The sequence below is a fragment of the Delphinapterus leucas genome, chromosome 15, assembly GCF_059928025.1.
Source record: "Delphinapterus leucas isolate spDelLeu-1000000601 "Yukka" chromosome 15, BTC_Dleu_Yukka2, whole genome shotgun sequence".
Classification (NCBI taxonomy): Eukaryota; Metazoa; Chordata; class Mammalia; order Artiodactyla; family Monodontidae; genus Delphinapterus; species Delphinapterus leucas.
In genome coordinates this window covers 26,212,366-26,225,332 of record NC_143143.1, presented here as the reverse complement: position 1 = coordinate 26,225,332, position 12,967 = coordinate 26,212,366, and the positions used below count along the sequence as shown (strand labels likewise).

Sequence of the window (12,967 nt, the reverse complement as noted above, 5' to 3'; positions counted from 1 at the left end):
GTCCCCATTCAGACACCCCCGGCTGAGGGATCCCTGGAGCGCATGTGGAGGAATCCTGTCCGCCCCCCAGGAGGGAGGCCCAGCCTAGGCTCCCTCATCCGGGCCACCGGGGTATTGGAAGTGGGGAATCTCCCCTCTTCCCCGTCCCCGCCCCACCCCCCCGAGTTTGGAGAACCCCAGGCTCTGCCCCCATAGGTCGAGGCTGACGTCGCCGCCGCATTTCTAGGAATGCCCCTATCCGCTGACTATATTTGGCGAGGGTTTCTAGGAAGCCCCCCCCCCGCCGCCCCGCCCGGCCCCGCCCGGCCCCGCCGCAGCCCCCGCCCCGGGCAGGCGGTCGCGCTTGTCTTCCTGGCTCTCACCCTCTCTCCCCGGCCGGGGAGGAGCCGCCCCGCCGCTTGGGCCGCCGCTGCCGCCTCCCCAGCGCGGCCAACCCCGGGCCGGCCCAGCCCCCGCCCCGGGCCGGCCATAGGGCGTGGGGGGGTGGGGAGCGGGGGAGGGTGGGGGCCGGGCCGGGGGCGCGGCTTTGTGGCGGCAGCGGACCTTGGAGGCCGGGTGCAGCCCCGTCGGCTCCGCGCTCTCGGCAGAAAAGGCTTTTATACGCCCCCTGCCCATCACTTGGATCTGATCTGAGTAAGGGGGGGATTTTTTTCTGGAAGTACCCCCCCACCCACGGTGAAGGATTTGAGGCTGGGCTCCAATCAAGGAGGAGGCTGGGCGCCCCCCCACCCCGCGCACGCCTCCCGGGAGCCCTGGAAGGCGCAGCCCCGGGGGGCCCCCTGCACCCCCAGAGGAGGCAGCGGCGGTGAGTCTCCCCCTTTTTCCTGCAAGGTACCCCTCCTCCGGGCCAGGGGGCCGCGGCAGGTGGGTGCCCAGGCCCCCGGGACAGAAGGGGGTGCGAGGTGGCTGCCTGGGGGGTGGGTGGCGACACGAGCCAGGAGGGAGGTGGCGGCGGGGGGGGGGGGGGGGGAAACGCGCGGCTCTCCCGGGACCCGGCGCTAGACGCTTGCCTGGGAGGGAAGCCGCCGCCGCTGCCGACCCCGAGGCAGCGGGATTGGGCTCTCTCCCCCCCTCCCCCCTCCCTGGCTCCCGAGAGGGGCGTGTTAGGCGTGGAGGTGGGATGGGGTCGAGGCAGCCCCCCACCTCCCTAAAGCCGGGGCTTGGAAATTAACGAGGCGGGTTGAAAGCCTACCACCCCGCCCCCACCCCGGAAAGCCGGTTCGGGAAACTGACTCGCTGCGTGACCCCGATATCAGTGCCGCGCGGAGAGCAGGCCGCCCTGCTCGCGCGTCCGCGCCCGCCGCACCTCGTCGTCACTCCACGTGCGCCTGGGCCGCGCTGGCACGGGCAGGGGGGCCAGCGCCAGCCTCCGGGGGCTGGGCCCTGGGGACGTCCGGAAAAGACGGGAGCACAGTCCCCAGAGAGTTACCACCTCCCCGAAGTAAAGTTGGCTGCCCCCTCCCTCCGAGGAGTAGGCGGCCATAGCACGTTGGCTGTAGCTTTCGCTGGACAGGAGTTAATAAAAATTAAAAAAAAATCTAGGTTCCGAGGTGCGGATCGGGGTGTCAGGGCCCGAGACCACACCAAGTTGCTCTGGCAAAAGTTAGGAGAAAAAAAGGAAAAGGCATTTTTGATTTGGGGCTGGGGGGGAGTGGCGTTTCTGGTTTCTCCTGCTTCCAAGCCCCACCGTGGGGAGCGTTGGAATGTGCCGCTCAGATCCTCTGAGGACACATCCATATTTATAATTTATTTTTAGGAGAAGTTGTGAAAAAGGGAGGGGGTTTAAAATGGGGAGAAAAGGTGTGTGTATCGGAGTGGCCTTTCCAGAACCCAGAGGCTAATTGAGCTATTAAGATGGAAATCACTTCCTCCAGTCTGGGCAAGCTGCAAATTTGACTTTAATAAGACAATTAAGGGCACAAATAACTAAACTTTAGCTGGATTTGGGAAGGGGTGGGGGTGGGGCACTGCAGGAGGCCCCTCAGGCACTCCTTTTGCGCTCCCCTAAGGGCCATTTTGGACGCTCAGCGTCTTCCCTGGGAAGATGTCAGGCCCAGCTATGGGTCTGGGGGCAAGGGAGGGAAAAGATACCCCCATGGGGCAGGCAAATACGCCCTCCGTCCCCACCATGCAACTCTGGCTTTTGGATGAGATGAACTGTCATCCCCATCGTTCCTGCAGGAAAACCCAGTAATGATTCCTTTAATTATCCAGGATTCTCCAAAATCCTGCCTCAAAGGCAGCCAGCCCCAGTGCTGTGAGCTGAGAAGGGGGACACCCTTCTGGAGAAAGGAGGTTTTGGAGGCTGTGGTCCCAGAATCGGGGTTTTGAGGGCGAGATGAGTTTATGTTTTATCCAACTGGCCCACAAAGTCCCGCTTTTGGGGTCATTATAAACGGCGAGGGATTCAGGCCTCAGCAGTCCCTGGAGGAAGGGGGCAGAGAGCTAGCTGCACTCCGAAGGTCGGTCAGAGGAAAGCGGGGAGGTTTGCTTCTTTTGGTAAAACTGAAAAGCCGTCTGGGGGATATTCTTATATATGTGTGTGTATGTGTTCTCAGTCGAACCTGCTGTTTTCAAGGGCCTTTCTTTGGGAGGCCAAGAAGGTATGAGAAGGCAAAAGTACTTTCCCCCACCCCGCCCCCCCCAGTGGTTTAATGAGATGTTTTAAACAGGATTTTAAGGGAATGAGTGACACATGGGTTGTGTCAAACCATTTGACACCCTCAAAAATCAAACATCACTGACATCGTGAATTGCAGTTACATTAGATTTGCTTGCTTGCTCCCACGTGGAATCGCAGTATTTCTCTGCAATTCTTTGCTTCGCTGATCTTAGTCATTTTATAAGAAACGCTGGATAATCTGTTGTCAGGGAATTCTCTAAGGCAAAGGTGGCGGAGGTACAAATGCCCCTCCCATTAACCTTATTAAGTTCTGTTAATTTACACACACACACACACACACACACACCCCTACCCTCCAGTTGTAACCTATATAGACATCCACATACCTTAAGTTTATTTATTTGCAAACCTGGATTTCAATCAAGTGTTCATGGCAGGGCATAGAGAAAAGTGAGCTGTACCTGAAAAACTCTGGAACACCAAGTCCCTGATAGAAGATTCGTGTTGAATAGACATGGCACATAGACACACTGGTGACATTCGTGTTCCCGGGGCCTTGGCAAAAAACAGTTCTTTACTTTTCAGAGTTCTTTCCCTTTGTTATGGGACGCGATGAAACAGCACAATTTTCAGGAGTCCACAATCCCAGCGTGGCTGGGCGATGGGAAATTGTCACGTTGTGAATTGCTGAATCGTCACCCCCATCGTAGCGCCAGAGAGCTGACTGTCAGGTCCTATTTGCTTTGCTAAATAAGGACATCTCACCAAATTAGCCTCTAATGATACTTCTACAAATAGGGTGTCTTACGTGAATTAACGAGACCGGAACACCAAATGTCGCACCAAGATACTGAGCTATAATCGTGGCGATGAAGCAGCATGTTAAAATTGCTGAATTGTCAAGTGTGGAAAATCAGAATTTAGTGCTGAATGTGAACCGGGGGCTGCTTTAATTCGAGCATTCGAAACAGCACAGCCCCTGCTTATACTCGGCCCTCTGCAAGGGTGCGTGTAATTATGAATACATTTAGCAAACTCCCCCTGCCTCTGAGTCTGGAAACAGGCAGAGTAGCATGGTGAAGAGACTGTAAGTCACTGCTTTGCAGTGAGAAGTGGTCACTAATTCAGCAAAGAATCACAGCTTCTTTTCATATTCTGACCACTGCTCCCCCCTGCCCCGCCCCGCCCCTAACCAATAAGAAAAAATAAAAGCTCAGCAGTGGAACTGCTGAATACATTTTGGCTTTTCTCCTTTTGCCCCTCTGTGTGAAATTTCACGAAGCAGTTGCTACTTTTCCCTCCAAGGAAGTGTGGATGGATTTCGAAAGAAAAAAAAAAAAAAAAGCAAATTTGAATGTAAGTCTTAGCAATACACAATCCATAGCCGACTCTCACAGGGAAAAAAAATGTTTCAACAGAAAGAATATGGAATAGCTGGGGGGGTAAAATATTTAGGAGAGGGGCTGCAATGAAACTCCTACTTCCTTGAAAATAAAATGCGTTTCTGACCCAAACCAATGAAAGTTGGAAAAGTCCCTAAGGGAGCACTCCCTCTATTTCTTGCTTCCCAGCCTCCCACCCACTTATATTAATAGCAGAAAGCAGATTCTTGCCAGATAAACGTACAACTACCTTATAGAAGAGAAGCTCAGCCTCTTGTAATTGTGATATTGTAAATACAGCTATTTTAGGCATGAGGATAGAAATGGGTCTGATGAAAGTGAAGGCAAACTTGGTCCTTAGAACCGCTTGCCAGAAAGGGCATACCCAAACAAAATAATCCACTTTCTTTCTTGCCCAGCATCCCAAACTTGGGAAAATGTATCCCAAACTTGGGAAAATATAAAGTCCTTTTTGCTTCTTATATTTGGAACAAGGTGAAAGTAAACGCTGAAGAAAAACACCTACGCGAACGTGTTATAAAACGATCACAGACTTGAGGCCTAGTAGCCATGCAGGCTTTTCAGGCAAAAGGGTACATGTTGAAGAGAGTTTGGAAGGAGGGGACTTCGGGGTCCCTGTCACCCCAAGCCCCCCACACCTCCTCGGGGTCTCTTTCCAAAGCACCCAGTCCTCAGAGGCTGCTTTCCCAGCGTCCTCCATTGTAGGGGGGCGTGTGCAGATATTCACAAAGCTTTCAAGTTTCCGATTTTACATTTGAAGGAACCACAAAGCCAACTCCTTTCTCAGTGTCTCCGGAAAGGCTGCACCACTAGCATGAAAGGGAAGCACACCTAGAAAATGAAAACCGATGTTGGTGTCCCAAGAAAGCCATTGTCAAAAGGGACTGAGAAGAGGGAGGCAAATTTAGCCTTCGCTGGAGGATTTGGCCCAGGCGGGCAAAGGAGCCTTAAGGTAGCTGTGCAGTGTGGTGTGAAAGTTTTCTGAGAGACGTGCAGAAAACCAGGCTCTCTTGTTGGAATCATGCGTGAGATCAGTGCCCGGGTCTCTTGGCATCTCTGCCCAAAACAGCCTGGACCGCTGCCAGCCCAGGCCTGAACGTGGCCTTGGAGCCACCACCAGAGCCCAAACAAGCCCCAGACAGGTGCTGGGGGAGGGGGGTCTCTCCTCCTGGGGCCCTCAGGGCCCGCAGCATTTCTTGGCTAAAAGCAGGGAGCGGGGTGTGGGGGGGGTGTTAGGCTCCCGAGAGCAGCCTCCCCAGAGACTCTTGACTGTCCCGGTTACCACGTGGCCTCCGGTGAGGGCAGAACCCAACTTTGCTAAGACCAGGCTAGCAGGTTCCAGAGCAGAGCTGTGCTTTTGCAGCCCGGGCTGAAGCTCTCTCTGCCCTCCAGCAACAGGGCTGCGATCCTGCCGTTTAGGGTGGGCCGAGGGGATGTGGCAGGGGGCCAGCCACAGAGCAGGGACACATCTAAGCTACCGTGCAGTCTACCCCCTGCAGGGGTGTGTGTGTGTGTGTGTGTGTGTTCGCCTGCCTTCTCCAGCCAGCGGCCTCCTGTCCACCTGGGGAGCTGAGCCCTCTTCTTTCAATCAGGGTGCAAGGAAAACCCGGGCCAGGGAGGTCAGGGCTGCAGCCTGGAAGTGGGGGAGAAGGCTTTGGCAGGCCATCAGAGGGCCTGGGGGGAAGGCCAGGGAGGTGGATGAGGGGACCTACATCTAAGCCACCCTGGGGGCCGGCAGAGAGAGAACTGTGTGGGCATTCCGGAATAAGACATGCAGGAGACAAGCCTGCTCAGCCTTGGCACCGGGACTCATCCTCTGGGGGAAGTTGCACCCAGCCTGGAGTCAGCCAAGCCCACGGGCCTCCCGTTTGGCCTCAGTAACTGGACTCTAGGCCACCAAAAGGCCCCATGGGTTCCTGATTGTATCTTCGAATGGCATTAAAAGGTCCAGACCAGGCACTCGTAGGCCAGGCCATATTTAGCCTCAGGTTTACCCGGAGAATATTTTAGGTGCTGCTTGAAAGGCGAGATCTAGGCCTGGTTGCCGGCTGTCACATGGCAAGTGTAGAATCGCCCCCTCGCAGGTCTGGCCGAGGTGGCCGGGTGCTCACCAGCACAGATGCCCGGAGTCCCTGCCAGAGCTCCGGGGCCACGCGACAGGTGCCGAGGAGCCAGCGAGCGCCCAGGTCGCGGGTTCTGTGTTGGGAAGGCTTTTTGCCCCGTTTTTCACTCTGATGGCGATAAGGCCGCTTCCATTCACAGAACTCACAGAGGCTGTTTTCAGCCCCTCTCTTCCGCGATGGCCCAGTGCGATATGCCAGCTTGCTGAGTGAGCAGCCGTCTCCTCGGGTGTCAGCAGCAGTAGAGGTGTTAACCCTTTCAAAGCGGGCGGGGGGGGGGTGCTGGCTGGCTTGGGGGAGGGCCTTGTCTGCAGAGACCTTGAAGGCCACAAACCCTGGGGAGCCCCTGCCCTTGACTCCTTAATCAGTCATTAGTGGCTGGACCTGAGAGTCGGCACCCTGGACCTTAGCTGTGATTTTCCCCCTTTGACCCCATCAGTGATAACCACCAGGCTCCCCGACCCAAGCTCTCGCCCTTCACTTGTTCATACAGCCCTGGAAACAGCTGCTTGCTTTACAGATATTTTCATCCGGGTTTCCAAGTTGATAACTTTCCCACATTCCAGAGGAAGGAGGGATTGAAGGATCTGTGATTCACTTGGGTTATTAACGAGGGTTTGGAATAATCATTCGGGGTCTTGGGGAGATGGCACTGGCTCTTGAGAGTCACCTGGCCTTAGGGACTAATCCTCACCACCTGCTCTGGGTTCCAGATCCTGGTTTTCTGGGCACAGAGGAGGCGCCTCTATATTGAAGCCACTGTGTGGAGACACATTTAGCCAATTATCAGCCTTTCGGGAGCCTGGGTGGAGCCACCGCCTGTGCACCAGGAAAGCGTCGGCTTGTTTAAAGTTTGCTCTAACTTTGTACATTTTTTCCTTTTTAGTTTTGGCTCTTGGAGTTCCGAGAGCCACCACTTCCTGCCCAGCTGGTTCATTACCGCAGGGAAAATGAGGGACTTTTGGGGGCAGATGTGTTTCCATTCCGCTATCATAATGCCCCTAAAAATCCTTATTGCTCTTGCAGTATTCCTCGGGGGTCCCTGGGCCAGCTGTGGCAGCTGAGTTTCTCCAGCAACTAAAAGAAGAGACAAAGATGTTCCCCCAAACCTTCCCTTCTGGTCCCTGGTAGAGCTCCCCTCAACAGTGCTCAGAACTGGGTGCACCATGAAAAATGAAAAGATGCCATCCGCAGACACCAGTTCCTAAACGTGCTCTTTGCCCTCCAGGGGCCAAATGTTGGAGATCAGGCTTGGGAAACAGGGCAGCTGAGGCTGCTGTCAGCGTTTGCTCTGGGGGTTCATGGTGGGGGAGGTGGGGAAAGTGGGGAAGAAACAAGTGTTACCTGTTTGACAAGGCGATTCACATTCAGCCTGGGCCTTCCAGCAGGGCCTCTGGGATCCTCACCTTGGCAGGGGCTCTGGACAGTCCTGATTGGCTCACAAGCTCCCTGAGTCAGACCACTTCCCCACCCTCTGCCTCGGTTTCCTTCTCTGGCAAGGGAGGGGCAACACCCCATGCTGTGTTCTGAAAGGGTTCTCACCTGTACCTAGAGCGTTATCATGAGTTCAAGTGATTGACAAGCTCAGAAAGTGCTTTGAAAGTGGTGATGCCAAAGCATGAAACATGGAAGCTGTCAGTGCTGATACTTACTAATACACGCTTCATATGCTAAGACAGCTCGGACAGGAGCAGAGACTACAGCCCAGCAGTAAGCACAGGTTTCTAGAATCATGGAATCGGGCAGCCCCAGCCCTGCGACTCTTTCGCAGTGTCACCCCCCGGCAAGTGACTCAACCTCTCTGGGCCTCCATTTCCTCACGTAGGAAACCTATGTTTTGGAATAGAAGTTTCCCAAGTCTGATATGTACATGATTTTAAGTGGCACCTGGCTAGAGACGTAAATTATTCTAACAGGTATTTCTTTGTACAGCAGATTTCTACTTATGGCAAGCAGTTGGCTTTCAGTTTAGGGTAGGGGTAGAAGGGCTCTTTTTTACATCAATTTATGCAAGATAAAGAGGGTGAGTTGCTTGAAAGAAAAATATTAAGCAAAGGAGAGTACGGGTGGCCTGAGGATGGGGCAGAACTCAACATGATACTTTCTAAAGTTTCAAAGTCTACCTCTTTTTTTTTTTTTTTTTTTCTTTTTGGCCGCATGGCATGGCTTTTGGGATCTTAGTTCCCCGACCAGGGATTGAACCCAGCCCTCGGCAGTGAGACGTGGAGTCCTAACCACTGGATAGCCAGGGAATTCCCCATAGTCCACCTCTTAAGAAATCTTATTTGTCTTAGGGATTTTCTGCACCCATGGAGTTGGTGTGGGGAGGGGTAGGTTGCCAATTCCAATCTGCAGGGGGCTCGACCTGTGACAAACTGGGGGTCACGTGTCTTCTCCCCCCACAAACTCCTGCCCTGCTCGCCAACACCAGTGAGACCCCTTGGATCTCTGCCCCTATGCCCACCCATAGCTCTGATTTGTCTTTTATTTTAAGATCCTGCTGCCCCAGCACCCTCCTTCCTGGCCGAGGCACCTCTTTAAGCCTCAGTTTTCTCAGTGAAATGGGGAGAATAATTAACCCCCTGTCTCAGAGCAGTGTGACGATCAGGGGTTAATGGGACTCAATTGAGCGGCTATGATGGTTCACACACAGGGCACGGCTCAGAAGGCAGTGGGCACCGGAGGCCCTGGGATGGGCAGGGGGCACAGCGGCACCCTTGGCCTGGAGGGGTATTCCTTGGACAGGCCACCCGGTGCCAGGCCTGGGCATCAGCTCCCCACCCACCGCCTGGGATGGGGAAACAGCAAGCACTGGGTCCCAGCCAGCAGGGGCGGGCTCTGGTTTCACTTTCTGCTGTGTCATGGGGTGGGGGGTGGCATCAGGGCCCAGCTGGCCAGCTGGGGCAGGCACCGAGAAGCTGGCAGACAGCTGTGGCCCAGCTGCCAGAGCACAACCCGTGCCCTCACCCTGCAGCCTGCCAGGATGGGGGCTGGGCCCTAGGGCACCCCTTAAATGCCTCTCACCCCCTTGCCTTGCACAGTGAGAGGACCCCAAGTGAGAAGAGCCAGGAGGGGATGAAATGGTTCCTCTAGCCACGAGATCGCCCCCAAACAAGTTCTTAAGGCCGCAGTCTTGAGGTTCTGGGAACTGCGGCTGTTGATTCTGGATCAGAGCACTCTGGCAGGATGCCTGCTTCCCACCTGCCTTCACTGGTGCATGTCTATTGAGGGCCTACTGTGTGCTCAGCACAGTGCCAGGTGCCAGAGGTACAGCAGGAAGCAAGACAGTGCCTGCCCTCATGGGGCTCCAAGTTGAGTCGCAGGGCACAGACAAAAGAGCAAGTAAACAGAGAAAAAGGGACTTCCCTGGTGGCGCAGTGGTAAGAATCCACCTGTCGACGCAGGGGACAGGGGTTCAATCCCTGGTCTGGGAAGATCCCACATGCCGCGGAGCAACTGAGCCTGTGCGCCACAACTACTGAGCCCACGTGCCAGAACTACTGAGCCTGCGCACCTAGAGCCTGTGCTCCGCAACGAGAGAAGCCACCGCAATGAGAAGCCCGTGCACCGCAACGAAGAGTAGCCCCCGCTCACCGCAACTAGAGAAAGCTCACTTGCAGCAACAAAGACCCAACGCAGCCAAAAAATAAATTAATTAATTTTTTAAAAAAGAGAGAGAAAGAATCCCATCTTATGGGGACAGTTACACACTGTACGCCTTGTGGTAGCATCTCAGAGAAGGTACATGCATACATGCGTGTGTATGCAAGTGTGCCTGTCAGGGATGTGTCGACTCCTGGGACACGTAGTCGGTTGAGAACACAGACCCAGGGACCACATGTCCCATGTTTGAATCTGGATTTTTCCACTGACCGGTGTGAGATCACAGGCAAGTTCCCTCTTCTTTTTGGGCCTCATTTTCTCCATCTCTACATGATGGGGTTGTAATGAGGAAGAAATGAACATCCATAAAGAACTTAAGACAGTGTCTGGCATCAACCATCTGCTGTCTAAGTCTTAGCTATTATCTAAGAGTCATAAGTGTGCGCTCTTCTCCTAGGATGAAATGCAGCCATCACTGCAGGCTGGGAACAGCAGTGACATTGCGGAGCCTGCCCTCCCTGCTCAGCGCTGTACCTGCCTCATCTCACTTACTAGCCACAACCAGACCTCACATTGGCCTTAGCATCTCTGTTCACATGAGGAAATGGAGGCTCAGACAGGTGAAGAGATGTGACCGATGGTTCCCAGCTGGAAAGCAGTTTGACCCCAGGCGCAGGGCCAGCTTCACAGCGTGGGCCCTGCATAGTTCAGTGCTCTGCTGTTGTCATCCTGAAATTTTGAATAATTTTCGAACAAGGTGCCCACGTTTTCATTTAGCAAATTACAGAGCCAGTCCTGCCCAGATCTGACCTACTCCAAAGCTGGCACTCTTAACTCCTACCATCCATCTATCATACAGCTGGCCCAGAGTGGTTTTCCAATTCATTGGTACAGTATTTAGTGTGGGACTGAAATCCTGGGGAGAATACAGGACTTATTATGGGGCCAAATTGCCCAGATGCCTATTTGATTGTCGCCCCCATCAGAAGGAAGGGGGGCAGTTGCCAAGGGCAGGGGGTGAATCATTCATTGCTGTATCCCTAGGGCCTGGCATGTATTAGCTACTCAGTTAATCACTGTGAAACAAAGCGAATGGATGGGAGGCTGCCGTATCTCCCAAACTAAACCCGATTTAAATAACACCGTCCAGGAAATCAGGTCATCAATGGTGGCTACCCTCAGCTGGCTTCTGGACAATCCCCTGAAGGGTGTGGAGACAAAGGTCTCTTCCCTACCCTGGCTGCAAACCCGGGCCGCAAACCTGCATGCCAATACCTCGTAGCAGATTACTGTTTAAACAGGTTCTGGTGGGGACCTCAGAGGCAACACAAGTGTTTAAAGACATGCAGGCCTGGATTCCTGAGCACCTGTTATTGGGGAAGATACCGAGCTCAGCCAAAAGAGTACTTGAGTTCTGGGCAGGTTCAAGTCCCAGCTGAGGATCAGGGAGTAACAGTTTCTTGGACTGCTAAATGAGAGAGTTTGGATTTGGGGGTTAAGGGTCCTCTTTTCCTCTGAAATTAGAGTTTTCTACACTCACACATTTCCAAATTTGCTCCCCCCAAAAAACTTAATGTAGCTTTACTAAGAAGCAAAGAATCCTCTCAAAAGCCTTTAAGATATTTATAACAATAATAAACGTGTTTTTGGCCAACTGTTTTCACAGGCTTGATCTCCATCACTTCACATAATTACCATACGAAGTAGGAGATACTGCCCTAATTTTCTAAATAACATCGTAACCACCAACATATATTGAGTGTTTTATATGAAGTAAGCACTTTACACGTATGAAGTCATTTTCATTGCACAAGCAACATATAAGGGAGGCACTGTTACTGCCTCTGGTTTCCTGATGAGGAAACAAGCTTAAAGAGAGGAACTGACTTGTCCAAGGTCACACACCCAGCATGTGATGAGCTGGAGTTCAAGCCTGGATCTTCCATGTCAGGTCAGCAAACCTTTTCTGGAAAGGGCCAGATACTAAATATTTTTAGACTTTGCAGACCATACAGTCCCTGTCACAGCTACTCCACTCTGCTGTTGTAACAAGAAGCCAACCAGAGACATTAAGTAAATGAATGGATGTGGCTGTGTGTTCCAGTAAAACTTTATTTAGAAAATCAGGAAGTGGGCTGATTTTGGCCCATAGGCTATAGTTTGCCCACCCTGTTCCAGACCCCAAAACCTGCAAGAACCTGGCCCTGGCAATGCTCTTCCTCACCCTCTCTCCCCACCTGTGAGGTGACTGAGTTACGTTTCAGAACAGAGACCAGTGGGGCTTGGGAGAAGTTGAGTTGGCCCCTCTTTCCTTGGGATTATGAAGCTCTTGGAATTTACAACTACTAGGACTTGTTACTGACTGCCATGATAGATCACCACGGGGACTTTAAAATCGTAATTTTAATAGCTGTCAAGTGAGTAACTTTTTTATGCCATAGTTTATTTACAAACATATCTAGGATGCCAAGTTCAAGAGTCTGATCCTTCTTCAGAGACTGCACACTTAAAATGCTCCTCTTCGTATCTGTCTCATGGATTATTTTTTAAGCAGTTGGTGTCTTACTATATAGAAAGGTGCAGCAAATCCAGACCCAAAGTACAAAGTCATCATAGCTAGTAACCGCCACTTGTTTTCCACTGAAAATGGTAAATTCTTCCCTGGACCCTCCTCACAGTGGCTCCTACAGACCACAGAGGTTGTGAACCTCCGGATGCTTTGTCCCAACATAGCGCTGTTGGAAGCCCTGCGAAAAGCTCACAAACCGAAGGCAGAAGAAATGGAGGCAGCACACCTCGTGCTCCTTTCCTCACGACCTTGTTCCCCTACGTGCAAGGACTGAAAGGGAAGTGAGTAACTTAAAGAGCAAAGTGTTTAGGAAAATACCTCTATGGGGCACTTTGGCTGTGGAAGGAACTTCTCTTTGGGGAAGGCACTTCTCTGTAGTTGGTGGCAATGGCAAAAGAGTGAAAAAAGTCTTAAGGCAGAAGAAGGTAACGGGAAGGGGAGATGGAAAGGGGTGTGTGTGTGTGTGTGTGCACACGCACACACGTGCAGAGAGAGGGTGGAGGAGGGAGAGATTTCCCAAAGGCAGGAGGCTGGAGCCTAAGGATTCCTGGCGGGAGAAGGGGGTCGGGGGGAGGACATGACTTTCTCCCCCAACAGTTTTATTGAGATATAATTCATTTACCATGTAATTCACCCATTTCAAGGGCAC

General features: G+C 52.9%; 1 long non-coding RNA gene and 1 pseudogene across 1 annotated transcript in view; one reads left to right on the top strand and one right to left on the bottom strand.

Moving 5' to 3' along the window:
- The first annotated feature begins 522 nt into the window (after positions 1 to 522).
- The window catches only part of LOC149747412 (uncharacterized), a 33,112-nt gene continuing 20,667 nt past the window's right edge, over positions 523 to 12,967 (top strand). Inside the window, exon 1 of the long non-coding RNA XR_016387811.1 lies at positions 523 to 805. This is a non-coding gene — a long non-coding RNA (uncharacterized LOC149747412). The remainder of the gene's footprint in view (positions 806 to 12,967) is intronic.
- Positions 12,236 to 12,524, bottom strand: LOC111163486 (cytochrome c oxidase subunit 7C, mitochondrial pseudogene; annotated as a pseudogene).